Source organism: Pleurodeles waltl, chromosome 5, assembly GCF_031143425.1.
Source record: "Pleurodeles waltl isolate 20211129_DDA chromosome 5, aPleWal1.hap1.20221129, whole genome shotgun sequence".
NCBI lineage: Eukaryota > Metazoa > Chordata > Amphibia > Caudata > Salamandridae > Pleurodeles > Pleurodeles waltl.
The window spans coordinates 717,184,161-717,200,524 of NC_090444.1; positions in this window are offsets into that span (position 1 = coordinate 717,184,161).

Here is a 16,364-nt window from a genome sequence, read left to right on the forward strand (position 1 = left end):
ATTATGACACACATCTCGGAATCCGCCGAAATTCAGACACCCACACAAGTCCGCCACACCAAAGGTCAGTGATAAACTGGTGAAAACAAATCCTCCACCGTCACGCCAACAGAAACACGTCCATGCTATTCGACCCACAAATCCACACGGCGGTCTTTCAACCGCGGTATTCCATTGGCGGTACACACTGCCGCGCTCAAAATACACACACATCTCCAAAACACCACCACATTGGACAATTCCAAATACACACACCTGATACACATACAAACACCACTCCCACCCACCCAATACAATACTGTATAAAACACACACCCACATCACCCACAAACCCCTGCGACAAAAAATTAGAGACGAAGGCGACAGAGAGAGCACAGCAAGAGACAACCCCACCACACAGAGGCACACGACACCATCACCCACACAACATCCACGCACAAAACACCCCACACCACTACACATCACCACACTCATCACCATATACACCACCCCACACATCACCTACACCACCCAATGGCACGCCAAAGACACCCCAGGTTTTCAGAGGAGGAGCTGAGGGTCATGGTGGAGGAAATCGTACGGGTAGAGCCACAGCTATTTGGATCACAGGTGCAGCACACCTCTATAGCTAGGAAGATGGAGCTATGGCGAAGAATCGTGGACAGGGTCAACGCAGTGGGACAGCACCCAAGAAATCGGGAGGACATCAGGAAGAGGTGGAACGACCTACGGGGGAAGGTGCGTTCTGTGGTCTCCAGGCACAACATCGGGGTTCAGCGGACTGGCAGCGGACCCCCACCTCCTCCCCCACAACTAACAACATGGAAGGAGCAGGTCTTGACCATTATGCATCCTGAGGGCCTCGGAGGAGTCGGCGGAGGAATGGACACTGGTAAGTCAAATCTTAACTATCATATCCCCCACCCTACCTGAATGCTATCACAGACCCCCACCCTCGCCCCATCCCCTATCACTCCAACTCCTCACAAATGTACTAATAACACAAACCACCCATCCCAACACCAAGCCCTGCATGACACAACAAAGCATGGTCACCCCTCACTAAAGCATGCCCACTCCACATACCAATAACAACCCCTAACCATCATCACACCAGCCCCCACACAGGAATGCTAGCACTGGGGTACACGCTCACCCACCCATTGCACACCATGACACACACAGATGCAATAATCATGCTTTTATACCCCTGCAGGACCACTACCTAACGTCACCAGACAGGAGGGTCCAGACATCTCTACCCCACCCACAGAAGAGGCCCACAGTGACGACAGCAGCTCTGGCCAACTGGATCCAGATGACCAGCCCAGACCATCGTGGGCCTCGGGACAGTCGGTTCCCCTCGCACAGGCACAGCCCAACACTGACCCTCCACCCTCTGGAAACACCAGTACAGCACCCACCCAGCGGGCCCATATCTCCGTCCCCAGGACACGTCAATCAGCTGTGTGTCTACCACTACAGGGAACCCAGGATAACCCACCACCCCAACAACAACAGGGACCTGGGGGCAGTGGTAGTGGGCACACAGTCAGGGGGACGGAGGCACAGGAACACAGGGGAACTGGGAGGGCTGCTGTGCGACAGGGGGCGGACAGGCCAAGGGAACCCACTCTCCACAAGGCCCTCTCCTCCATCATGGGAGCATACCACCACTCCCAGGAGACGATGGCTACGGTACTGGCCAAGTTTCAGGAGACCCAGCGCCTGCAGGAGGAACAGTATTTGGGGTTCAGGGAGGAACTCAGATCCATCAGCTCCGCCCTGGGCACCATCGTAGGGGTGCTGAAGGACATACAGAACACCATGAGGGACACCGTGGCACTCCAAGGGGCCCCTGACACAAGCATGGACGATGAACTGCCCACCACCTCTGCCGGCACTAGTGGACAGGACGCCCCGCCACAGGACCACCACACCAGCACCCCACCACCTGAAGATGGAGAACCACCCTGCAAGCGGTCCCTGAGATCCAGGAACAGGACAGAGCATGATGGCAAGACCCCAGCCAAGAAATGAGACCACATTGATTGTCATCCCACTGTCCCACTTTGTAACCCTGTCCAGATTGGAACTACACCAGCTCCACTTCCTATGCCCATATGGGCTGTGCACCTGTGAGACTAATAGACTGGACTCTGCCATGGACATTCCTCCACCATCACCCATCCCCATTTTACCACCCCCTCCAATAATTAGCACTTCAATAAACACCCTTGAACCACAAAACAATCTGGAGTCAGTCTGTGATTTTGAAAATGTGTATTAGCTATGACAATGACAAAATCCGTTCTCAATAGTAATGTCAACATACCTATGTCACACATCACAAGTCCATGAAGGATGCAAGCAGATGACACACGTTGGTAACCACACCTGTGAAACCGTAATGGAAATGTACAACTCAGTTACCAAATACTGCTTGAAATTGACAGACAGGATAGAGGTAGAAGTGTGAAAGTAAAAGTATTAGTAAAGAAAGTGTTCTCACCTGTGTGTCACTGGAAATATTGCTGTATGACTGAGTCCCTGCTGTCAATGTCTTCTTCCTCTGCTTCCTCCTCATCACTGTCCACAGGCTCCACAGCTGCCACAACACCGTCATCTGGACCATCCTCCTGCAGAAAAGGCACCTGGCATCGCAAAGCAAGATTGTGAAGCATAGAGCAGGCGATGATGGTCTGGCACACCTTCCTGGGTGAGTAGAATAGGGAACCACCTGTCATATGGAGGCACCTGAACCTGGCCTTCAGCAGGCCGAAGGTGCGTTCGATCACCCTCCTAGTCCGCCCATGGGCCTCATTGTAGCATTCCTCTGCCCTGGTCCTGGGATTCCTCACTGGGGTCAATAGCCATGACAGGTTAGGGTAACCAGAGTCCCCTAATAGCCACACCCGGTGCCTCTGGAGTTGACCCATAACATAAGGGATGCTGCTATTCCGCAGGATGTAGGCGTCATGCACTGAGCCAGGGAACATAGCATTTACCTGCGAGATGTACTGGTCTGCCAAACATACCATCTGTACATTCATCAACTGATAACTCTTCCGGTTCCTGTACACCTGTTCACTCCTGTGGGGGGGGACCAGAGCTACATGGGTCCCATCAATGGCACCTATGATGTTAGGGATATGCCCCAGGGCATAGAAGTCACCTTTAACTGTAGCCAAATCCTCCACCTGAGGGAAAACGATGTAGCTCCTCATGTGTTTCAGCAGGGCAGACAACACTCTGGACAACACGTTGGAAAACATAGGCTGGGACATCCCTGATGCCATGGCCACTGTTGTTTGAAATGACCCACTTGCTAGGAAATGGAGCACTGATAGCACCTGCACTTGAGGTGGGATTCCTGTGGGATGGCGGATTGGTGACATAAGGTCTGGCTCCAACTGGGTACACAGTTCCTGGATTGTGGCACGGTCAAACCTGTAGGTGATGATTAAATGTCGCTCCTCCATTGTCAACAGGTCCACCAACGGTCGGTATACCGGAGGATTCCGCCATCTCCTCACATGTCCCAGCTGACGGTGCCTAGGAAGGACAACAGCGACCACAGAGTCAAGCAATTCAGAGGTATGTACCCACAGCTACACAAAACAAAATCCAAAAAGTTGTCTGTATGTGTGTTGAGTCCAGGCGTAGGTATGTGTGACGCAGTTGAAAATGAAGCCATGTGGGCCCCTGAAATGGCGGCTGCCTGACCTCTAAAGTGGGACAATGGGATGTGAGGTAACTGCGCTGGCATTGTACACCGTTGCGGTAGGCGATCATAGACCGCAGCGCAATGCTGCATTGGTTAACATTGGACCCTATGGGTCCCAGGAGCCAATGACGAAGTGCGCCGGCGATGATGATACGCACCGCCGCGGACGTGACCACCATAGACGTGACTGCCATTTTCTATCTGTTCAATCACTCGATACCTGATCTTCGACAGGAACGGACCGACACTGCAAGTGCTGCTGTATCCTCGGTCTGGAAGAGACAATGGCTCGTGCGTCTGGGGAAAGGGCCCACGCTACTCTACCCAGGAGGGTGGGCATCACCTTCGCCCCAGGCACCTCAGCCCCTGCCCCTGTCACCTCTGCTGCCCTCAGTGAGGAGGCCATTGACCTCCTCAGGTCACTCACTGTTGGGCAGTCTACCATTGTGAATGCCATCCAGGTTGTAGAAAGGGAGTTGCAACAAACAAATGCATTCCTGGAGAGCATTCATTCTGCTCAGGCTGCCCATCATCGAACCCTGCAATCTCTGGCCTCAGCACTGATGGCAGCCATTGTCCCTGTGTCTAGCCTCCCCCCTCCAACTTCCTCCACCCAGACCCAATCCCCTATACCTCAGCCTATCCCAAGCACACCATCAGACCAGCCTGCACACAGCTCAACACACAAGGGCAGCTCAGGCAAACATAGGCACCACACATCCCACAGGCACTCACACAAGCATCACCCACATACAGACAAAGCAACATCCACTGCCTCCACTGTGTCCCCCTCCTCGTCGTCTCCCTCCTCCCTCCCAGTCTCGTCTACACTCTCACCGGCATGCACTACCACTGGAGCCACTATGACTCGCACCAGAACACCCAGCACCACACCCTGCTCACCTGCACTCACCACCCCCACTACCATTTACACGTCCCCTGTGTCCTCTCCCAGTGTGTCTGTGACACCCCCTCCCAAAGTACACAAACGCGGGCACACACACACCCAACATCCATCCACCTCACGACAGCCTCCAGAACATGCACCTGCACCAAAAACATCAAAAGTTACACCTCCTACAACCACCTCTTCTTCCTCCACTCCCAGACCCCCTCCAGCTACCAATCCCAGTGTTCCTAAGAAACTTTTCCTGAGCAACGTTGACCTCTTTCCCACCACCACCACCCTCCAATTCATAGGTCCCGTAGTAGCACCTCAGCCAAAAAAAGTCCACTTCCAGTGGTGCCTGTTAGAGGTATGTGGAGTGCACCGGGCACCAGGGTAGCCAGTGTGACACGGAGCCAAAGCACAGCCAGTCCCCCCCCTGTGAAGCACCAGAAGTTGGACAGTGCCCGACGGGATAGGGTGAAGACTCCTGCCGGCAAAGGTGCTCACAGGGGTCCCCGGGGGAGTGTCGAGTCAGCTGTGACTCCTCCAAAGGTGGGGAAGGGGCAGAAGAAAGCGCCAAAGTCTGGGAAGAGCAGCACGGCGGAGAAGGACGCCATCATCCCCGCTGCCCAGGGCGCCACCCCCAGCCCCATCGTCACTGGTCAGGAGACCACCGCCATAGTCAGTGCCCAGGAGGGCAGCACAATCGTCACTGGTCAGGAGACCACCACCAGAGTCAGTGCCCAGGAGGGTAGCACAATCGTCACTGGTCAGGAGACCACCGCCAGAGTCAGTTCCCAGGAGGGCAGCACAATCGTCACCGGTCAGGAGACCACCGCCAGAGTCAGTGCCCAGGAGGGCCCCGGCAGCCACAGCCCCGCTGGGCAATGAGGGACTGCCATGGCACACACCGCTGCACAGGTCAGAGACAGCAAAGTCAAGCACCACTGAACAGGGCAAAGACCGCCATGGCAAGCACCGCTGAACAGGGCAAGCAACGCTGAACAGGGCAAGCACCGCTGAACAGGGCAAAGACCACCATGTCAAGCACCGCTGAACAGGGCAAGCACCGCTGAACAGGGCAAAGACCGCCATGGCAAGCACCACTGAACAGGGCAAGCACCGCCAACTCAAGCATCGCTAGCCCATGTGCGGCAGGGGCAGTGACGGAACTGGGACCATCACGGGGAGAGTGATGCACTCTGGGCACCAGTCCACCTCCAGAACCAGTGGAGAACAGCATCCACTACCTCAGTCCTTAACAGGATGAAGCACTCTGGGCACCAGTCCCCCTCCAGAACCAGTGGAGAACAGCATCCACTACCTCAGTCCTTAACAGGATGAAGCACTCTGGGCACCAGTCCCCCTCCAGAACCAGTGGAGACTGTTATCCACTTGAGAGTCTGTGGCTTTGCACTCCCCAGGATGGTACAGTGGGCAAACCACCCACTGCAAAGACTTGTGAGACTGTGGCTTTGCACTCCCCAGGATGGTACAGTGGACAAACCACCCACTGTAGAGACTTGAGAGACTGTGGCTTTGCACTCCCCAGGATGCTATAATGGGCAAACCACCCACTGCAAAGACTTGTGAGACCGTGGCTTTGCACTCCCTAGGATGGTACAGTGGGAAAACCACCCACTGTAGAGACTTGTGAGACTGTGGCTTTGCACTCCCCAGGATGGTACAGTGGGCAAACCACCCACTGCAAAGACTTGTGAGATTGTGGCTTTTCACTCCCCAGGATGGTACAGTGGGCAAACCACCCACTGTAGAGACTTAAGGAACTGTGGCTTTGCACTCCTCAGGATGGTACAGTGGGCAACCCACCCACTGTAGTGACTTGAGAGACTGTGGCTTTGCACTCCCCAGGATGGTACTGTGGGCAAACCACCCACTGAAAAGACTTGTGAGACTGTGGCTTTGCACTCCCCAGGATGGTACAGTGGGCAAACCACCCACTGCAAAGACTTGTGAGACTGTGGCTTTGCACTCCCCAGGATGGTACAGTGGGCAAACCACCCACTGCAAAAGATTTGTGAGACTGTGGCTTTGCACTCCCCAGGATGGTACAGTGGGCAAACCACCCACTGCAAAGACTTGTGAGACTGTGGCTTTGCACTCCCCAGGATGGTACAGTGGGCAAACCACCCACTGAAAAGACTTGTGAGACTGTGGCTTTGCACTCCCCAGGATACATCAATGGGCATGGAGCCCCGTCGTGGATCTGGCGTGGTGCTGTCATCCGGCTGAGGTGCCCCCCCTTCCCTTCCCCCTGAGGTGCCTGTTGTATTTCTATCTGATGCCCCTGCAGTGTTCTCTCCGTTTCTGGACAGGTATCGTGTGTGGGCCTCGCCCATGCATTTTGAGCCCAGTGTTCCACGGACATTGAATGGTGCATACCTGCACTACTAATCGTGATGTATATTTTTGGCATTTGTATATATTTCTGTATATATTAGCTTACTGTATTTTGATACATTACAATGGTTGTACTCATTTCCTTTTGTCTTTGCATTCTTTCAGGGGGGTTCGGGGTTGTTACTGTGATGTTTGGAAATGCATTGGTGTGTGTGTTGTAGTGTGCGAGGGTCGGGGTGGGGGTGTTGCGTGTGTGTGTCCCTGACTTTTGCCTCCCCCTTCGCCTATGTCGTAGGTGCAGTACTCACCGTTGTCTTCGGCGCCGCTGTTGCTGATGTTCGTAGAGGAGCAGGAACTCTATAGCAGGGAGTATTTGGAGTTCCGGCTCCATGGTGCCCTCCTTCCTCGGTGAGTGTGTTAAGGTGAGCGTTTTCCCATTGAAATGGCTGTTTCCGCCGTGTTTTTATCCACGGTGAATCCGCCCCCGGAAAAGGTGGCGGATTGGCCTGTTGCAATACTGTGGGTGGTACTTTGTCTTCCGCCTGTCTGTTGGCAGTGACCGCCGCGCTGTTTGTCTGTACCGCCATGGCGGTCGGAGTGTTAAAGTGGCTGTCTATGTTGGCGGTTTCCGCCACTGTCATAATTCCCTTTTTTTTTTCGCCGGCCTGTTTGCAGTATTACCGCCACTTTAACACCGTCCGCCAGGGTTGTAATGACCCCCTATGTGTATTAAACCTACTTGCTAACTTTCTTCAGCTTCTCAAATTCCTCCTTGTACTAAGAATCCCTTTTGCAGCAGTGGCATTCTTAAGAGGGTTGATTTAATCCAAGTGTTTGGAAGCCGTAACAAGAAGAAGCTTAGGGCACTGAAGTAGCCTCCGAAAAAGAGGAGGGAATGCCCTAGGATACCCACTAGATTGTCACGTGACATTTCAGACCAGCTTCCACCGAATAGTGGCATGAGGGTGAGAAAAAAGGGATAACTTTTGGGAAGTGTAGGAGGCTGGCCTGGTTTGTAGTGGGTACCTAAGGTAAATACACCTTATACCAGGTCCAGTTATCCCTTATTAGTGAAATGCAGTCAGTGTCTAGAAGGCAGGCTCTCTAGAGGTAGGGTGGATGAGTAGCCAAGGCCTAACTAGGAGACATGCAAAACCCATGCAATACCACTGTAGTCACACAGTACTCGCACACATGAAAGAAAATACTCAGGGGCATATTTATACTCTGCTTGCGCCGGATTTGCGTCAATTGTTTTACGTAAATTCGGCACAAAGCTAACACCATATTTATACTTTGACGCTAGACCTGTCTAAAGTAAAAATATCCCAGTGTGCGTCATTTTCTGGATTCGTGAAACCGCCTTGCATTAATGAGATGCAAAGTAGGCATTCCTGTCCCAAAAATAACTTAAACACCTGTGCGCCATGTTTAGCCAACCGTGCAAAAATGCCATACGGCTGGGAGGCGGAGCTGGAAAATGCAGCAAATCCTGATTTGCACCAAAAACTAACGCCTGGGTCAGAGCAGGCGTTAAAATAGGGCAAACACACCATTACTTAAGGAAAACACACAGAAGCAACATCAGAGCTCCAAAAGGAAGACATGGAGGTGCTATTCATCCAGCATGCACGAAGACGCAGAGCACAGGAGCAACAACAGCAGCTTCCACCACACCAACAGGGACCCCAAAGGCAGCTCAGAAGGCAGGAGAGGATATTCCGGACCAGGACAAACCTTCAGGGCCTCAGGGAACATGACATAATCCAGAGGTACAGACTAAACTGGCAAGCTATACAGCAGCTGCTGCGCCATATTGAGCCACAGTTGGCACCCAGCTTGCAGACACCCCACATCATTCCACCGGAGACCAAGCTGCTAGCTGTCCTGCACATGTTGGCAAGTGGCTCTTTTCAAACCACTGGTGCCCTGGTAGCCGGGATTTCACAGCCCTCATTCTCTGCCTTCCTTCCCAAGGTACTGGATGCCATCATCTTCCTCACACCCCGCCACATCAGCTTCCCTAACACACAGCTGAAGCAGCAGGAGACCAAACAGGGCTTCTATCAAATCAATGGTTTCCCACATGCGATTGGTGCCATTGACTGCACACATGTACAGATTGTGCCACCTGCTGCAGTGGAGCATCTATACCGCAACAGGAAGCACACACACTTCATCAATGTGCAGGCCATTGTGGATCACCGGGGATTGATCACCAACATCGTGGCAAGGTATCCTGGGAGTGTACATGATTCATTCATCTTCCGCCACAGCACCATCAATCAACACTTCCAGGATGGGCAATATGGCAATGGCCTACTTGTTGGTAAGTACAGAAACCTAGTTATATACACACTGCACAGCAACCCTGTAGGACACACAACACATACATCACTACATTGACACGTGGCCAGGAAGACACTGAGGTTGTGACACTGGTAGTCATGTTTGATATCCTGACCCAATGGGATACACACCTATGGACAAATGATAGAAGCAAATAACAACAGATGCCACTCCAGAGCCACAAGGGACCAATTTAAACCCGCACAGTGACAATGACATGGCCTTAACTGGTAGTACAACTTGGAAGATGAATCTTCCAAGATCACATCATTAACACTCAATCATACACCCTTCCAAGCGATACGTTCTGTGTAAGGGGTGTGTAATGTGTTTCGCTGCAGGTCAAACACCATGAGACACATAGCATGAAGATGCTGACTCTAATGAAGGTGAAATGGAATCATTGAGGCAGTACCAACATCTCACATCACTCCTGGGGTGGCACTGCCCGCTAGCAATAAGGAGCGGACTGTGCTATGAACACATATTGATGTGATACTAATGCAAAGTGCACACTGCTACACAAATGGATTGAGACAATTACACATATACATAACAAATGTACAGTCACAACCAAGTTAGCCAGCTTACCTGGAGCAGGTTCATTAGTGTAGGTACACGTTTGCACATGAGCCAACTCGATGATGGCACAAAAATAGGTTTGCATAGAACTTGTCAAACATGGGATATTTGTGCATTGTCAATTGTGAACACTTCAGTGCTGCAAAACTTATGGAGATGTGTTGTACACTGTCACCTAGTCAAATCATAGGGCCTCACTGTTGTATTTCACCTGCAATTACAAATGTCTAATTGGATGGGATGTTCAGGCCATATAGTGCAACCGTGTTACCACCACAGTGGAATCAATTGTTTGTGTGGAAGTATCATGTCACCTCCAGTGAAGACACATGGACACCACTTTCACATGACATAATGCATTGGAGATACACAATGAACTGCAAGTTTACAAATATACCGCTGATATCCGGTCAATCAGCCAAACACCAGTTTTGATAGTTAAACAACCCAATGCAGAAAGAACATCCTAGAAGCCTAGGATCCCACACAATAACACAAACACAGATGAGTCACAGACGACACAAGATAACAACTGACATGCAAAGTGATAATCAAGGTGCAACCAACAATCAAATATTTACCCTCATTTTCTCTTTTAACTGATCAGGGTTACGTGATCCAGCCATGGATCATGACCCCATTTGCCAACCCCAGCACAGCAGCAGAGCGTGCATATAATGAGGCATATCGTAGGACACGCACCATAGTTGAGAGGACTTTTGGCATCCTGATATCCAGATTCAGGTGCCTTGACATCACCGGAGGCAGCCTCCTATATTCACCTGAAATGGTCTGCAAGGTCATTTTCACCTGTGCCATCCTGCACAACATTTCTGTAAGGAGGAATATTCCCCTCTATGAACCAGACCCACAAATACCTGAAGAGGAGGATACTGTCTGTGAAAATGAGGGGGACCATCCAAACACTGCAGCAGGATTGCATCAAAGACAACACATTGTATAAAACTTCTTCTAACTATAGTCACCATCACCACTTTGTTATCATATGCCATTAAACACCTACCTTCATCACTAAATCATGCTCTGGGTAATTTTTTATGCATCACATGATCTCTAGGAATCATAATCAGAGTTTAGCCTCATGAAGCATAGCAGAAATGCAGATTAGGATTCTGAAAAAGCATTTGATGGGTATGAATGTACACCCAACATCACACACAATGTAAATTACATATATCCTGTCCATTTCACATGTGAAGGGCAATATCAGAGGACCACAGCTATGAGACACATCCATGTTGCCAACATGGTCCATTGCAGCACGTGACGCACAACTAAGACACCATTAATCATAAAGAAAAAAGTGTCTCATACATGAGGCAGTGGATATGCTATTGCATTGGTAGCAGGAATGTATGACCAGACCCTTGACAGCAGTAAGTGTGACATCAGCTATGTCTGCAAGGAGCATGTGTGACAAGAAGTCCATCTAGGCCGAAAATGTATAGCACAAGTGCCCCAAGTATGACAAGCATTGCTCACAAAACATGCCCTACGCAGTCCATCCCAGGTAATACGTCCTGCCACTGTCATGTTTTAAGTCTCTCCCCACACTTTTCTAGGGGACCTGTAAATGGACTATCTGTCGTCTGAGATTCCCCAGCTACACACACCCAGACTCCCATTCTGACTCCTGTGTGCTTCCCACTTCAGGATGGCATGCCATAGTCATAGTTCATCAGTCTGTACTTCAGGTCAAATAATGTATTGCCTGGTAGTTGGTAAGACCTGTAATCAGCTGCCCATTGCTTCCCATGTGAAAGGTCTACTTGGACCTTTAAACTTGATTCTCAACTCCACAACTTGAGAGAGACTGAAGCTGCACACACCTGTGAGCACTACCATGCAGACCACGCATTTGACTCTGGCCTGCCCTTGCTGCTGCCTGGAGCTGCTTAGAAGCTGCCATTCTCTGAATCTCCTTGTTGTGCATGGGCAAAAAAAAATCACTTTTGTACCAGAGCCCTTGGGGCATTGTGTAACAGTGTAGACCACAGCAGAAACTGTTTTTTGTTCCCACAGTGTTGTTCCTGCTTGTCCCAGTCAGAGTCTCTCACTGTATTTGCCTTGATCATGTTTGTTCCTGACAGAGCCTGCATCGTGTTAGCCAGACTGGTTCCAGTCTTTGCATTAACCATAGAGGTTCCCTGTGGCTACATTTGTCTCATAGTTGCTTTTCATGCCCTCTGTTTCCTCCTGGGGTTTTGCGTCTGGTAGGTCTACAATGAATCTTCAAATGTACAGTATAGTTTAATCCTTTTACTTATCGTATTCTGTTCTGGGACATGTATTCAAATGGACTACTCCAGCCCCCATCCCTTGCCTGGGTTTGCATGTATTCATTAGTGCCAAACAGTGACAGTGTGCTATAGCTGTATGCATGGATTTGGTATGGTGCAGCACAACAAACAAGGGTTGCTAATGTGTATGTAAAGACAAAACATGTGTGTGCCCTGACTGTCCAGACACAGATTCACTTCTGCCGCCACCTTCTGATGGGGCTTGCATGGTGACTAGCTGTGAGATTAATCAGCACAGAGGCACTGATGTTCCCTGTTGCAGTGGGAATTTTAGAGCCCACCCTGTGTACAGATGTTGTGAAGAAACCTGCCTGTTTCTTATTACTGATCCATAATGTATTTGAGCACACAAAGGTTGCTCTGTCGTCAGCCTTCTAAAAGGTCTGCTGTGCCATAGCTTGGCTATCACCATGTGTGTTGTTAGTTTATCCTTGGTTTTAGGGCAAATCTGCTTTGAAGGATACTCTGTTAATTGAGGGAATGGCTCCACAGACTCATGACTAGACCTGCAAATAACTATGACAACATTGAGGCCAATACTGACACTGCGTACACATGGCCATGCACTTGAACTGGACAACTTTGTGCAATGAACCACTGGAAATATGTGAACACATGCAGCATGGTCTGCTGGTCCTCCACAGCCACAGGAGAAACACAGGTCATTTACATGACTCAAACTGTGGTGTATCAAAACATTTTTGGATTGAAGTTGGAACTCTGTGTCACAAATACTGTACCTACCTAGCATGTTCAAATGCCCGACTCATGAGTAGTATACACACAAGTGACCATGAAATGGTATCCAACATTCCATTACATGTGACGGCTTACATTTTAGACATTGCCATTATCAACCGTCCTCTATCTATCCTGTGTATAGTTTGTCATGGGAAATGTTTTGTCCCCAACACCTGCTCTAACTAGGAAATACCAATTTTAATTCAAAAAGTTTGTGTTGCTGTTGCGTCAGTTAAGAGTGCTAATCCGGCACAACAACATGAGTATTATGGTCCACAGTTGTGTGGTCTACACATGTGCCCAAACACTAGAACACACACAGCAGGCCACAACATCCTACCTTTGTATAGTTATATCCTTCATGTATGTTAAAAAAGAGAAAAATGACACAAACACAGTTATAGACAGATATTTTGAAGCAAAAGCGTAAAAAAAGACTCATATGCATCAAAATATGACGCATATGCGTTAAAAAATGACGCTCACACCCATTATCCATCGATAGGTCCCTAGCGTTAATTCCAACACTGCACCCCATGAAATCGGTTATCCATGAAAAAAATATTGATCCTTGAGTGCAGGGGAATTTTTAAGCATATGCGTCAAAACATATTGATGCAAAGCCCGCAAGCGTCATAAAATTTCACGCATCATAATAAAAACACACCGCATTTGAGACAGGAAGTGATGTAATAGGGTATCCTGTTTATAGAAATGGTACATTGGGTGTACTTTCACTTTCCAGTCTGTGACTCTTCTAGACTGTGTGGCTGTGTAGAGAGTTGTGTCTGTCAATAATGTGCTTTTGTCTCCTGTGTGTCATTTACTGTGTTTAAATTTGTCTTTGTACTGTTGGGAGTGTGTAGTCGGTATTGTTAGTTGGGGTATTGTTGGGCTGTTTGTGGGTTCTTTAGTTTCATTTGCATACCTAATTTCCCTGTATTACCCTCTTATCCTTTCCTATCCCTATTATTTTTTAAAGTTGGGAAGTTCACGTCTGGGGAGAATGGGTCAGGAGGAGCTGCGGGCTTTTATTTGGCTGGTGTGCCACTTCCTCCCCCTGATGTTAGATGCTGGTGGCAGGGTGATACAGGGGTATCACACCAAGGCTAGGAGGCTCAGGTGGTCAAAAGTGCTGTTCCACCTAAAGAGAGTGTTCAATAGCCAGCGCAACGACCATCAACTTAAACAGCGCTGGGCTGACCTGGTGGCCAGAGAGCAAGACTTGCTGGACCACCTGGGTGTGGTGATTGGTGGCCCTGTTGGTGAGTACAAATTAGACTAATGCGTACAGTTAAATGCTCTGGAGTGACAGTAGCAGATTTTGTGGCATGATGCATGCAATGTTTGTGGACATGTGGAATGCAAGTTGAACAAAAAGTGGCCCTGATTTATACAATTTTTGCTACGCATTACCGTCATGTGTTGACGCAAAAGCTGCACAAACTTACAAAAGACAACTTTATCTTGTAAATTAGTGCTGCTTTGACGTCAATAGATGATGGTAATGCGGCACAAACAAAAGTATTATTCAGGGCCTGTGAGTGTACCAGGCATGAGATGTATTTCACATGCTAATGCAAGGAACCAATTTAGTCCCCAATTTTTTTATACCATGTCTGAACAGTATTCATGGCCATACGTACAAAGATCTTCCTAATCTCTGGTAATATCTTAGTTTGAAATTTCAACTTGGTTTGTGCAGCATTGAAATTAATTATGGATGCCAAAGTAATGCACACTTAATAATAGCTAAATATTCTGTGCTACTTTCTATAGCTGTAGTGTAAACAAATGAAGCAAATGCTACACATAAAAAAGAACATCTGGCCCTAAGTTCATTGTTTCTGTGTTTTATTTTGCCTTGGGCACAGTGCTGGTACAGAGCTGGTGCATTTGCAATCTATGTCACTGTATAGCCAAACAATTCTCTAAAGTTAATGGGTCATCATGGGATCCCTGAACTTTGTGAATGCATGGTCACAAATTATTTATTTGCATGGTGTTGTGCAAGGGACACCTGACTGCTTCCATCAAACATTTAAAATGACAAAATAGTTTGGTAGTTTACGTTTGGTACACACCTGCTGATCTAGTGCAGCATATGTACAATTGTTACCTTCCCAGTATGAAGGCTATCACAGACATGGGTGTATGCTCAGATCAGCAGGCCAGCTTTCCTGTGAGTGCCGCCATTCCCAAGGTGCATACAAATACAGACCTACGTCATCAAGATTGCTGAAGTAGGACATTTGCTAAACCATGTTTCAATTAGGGGACAGTGTCAGTTAAGTTGTATAACCACAGATCACCCAACTTGGCAAATGTAAGATAATGAATGTGGCTAACTGTGATCTCCCATACCTGATATAGGTACGCAGGGCCCTGAGTAACACATTTCAGGTGCAACGACTACACCTGTGCCCATGCATTCTGTCACGGATGATCAAATTAGACACTGTCAGCATATATTTCTTTGTTGTTTTGATTTAGATAAATGGCCAATTCATGTATAACATAACATTGTCATGAAGTAACACACAGGATCCCTGCCATCATGGTGTCATAGGGGGCATATACGGCTCTGGGTACACTGCCAATGTGGCATATATGACCTACATACCACACAGGCACACACATAATGGACCATAGAAATCACAATAATCCCTGAACTAAACTCAACCCAAACGAGCATCACATAGTAACTCATTGTCCCTTGATGCACAAGCCACAATACCTGAGTGACTGGTATTGCAGTGCTACAGGAATGTGGCTTTGCCTGTCTCTCATAACAACAAATGATGAAATGGAGTACCCTCTAGAGATTATTCTGCACAAAATTGAGTAATCATGTTTGGCACCACATGATTCTTAGGGCCTGTGCATGTGTGCATATGTGTGTCACTCACTGGAGAGACAGGGTCAATGCATGTTTGCAGTCTTATGTCTGTTGGGGTGTCTACATGCCTGATTTGCTGCTCTATTATATAAAATGTCACACACAATAATTTGTTGATCCAAGTTCTGTACAGGGAGCAGACTTTGAGCACATTTCACCCTTCCATGTTTTACAGGTCGACCAGCCCCCTACACAATTGTTGAAGTGGCTCGATTTGTGGACCCAGACATATCCAGTAAGTGTTGATATGTTTGTCCTGTGTTGTGTTTGCAGCTGTTGTGTGATTGACTCCTGTGTGTTGGACTCATTGCAAGGTATGATGTGCTGGCAGATGATCTGATATGTGACTTGACTGGAGTTTGACATTTTGTTTCATGTTTGAGTTGGACAATCTGTGGCGGAGAGTCATATATTGGGAGTCAAGTGCTGCGCTGTAGGCATGGGCAGGTGAACAGGGTGATATTTGTGGCTACATGTATGCCAATGATTATTTTG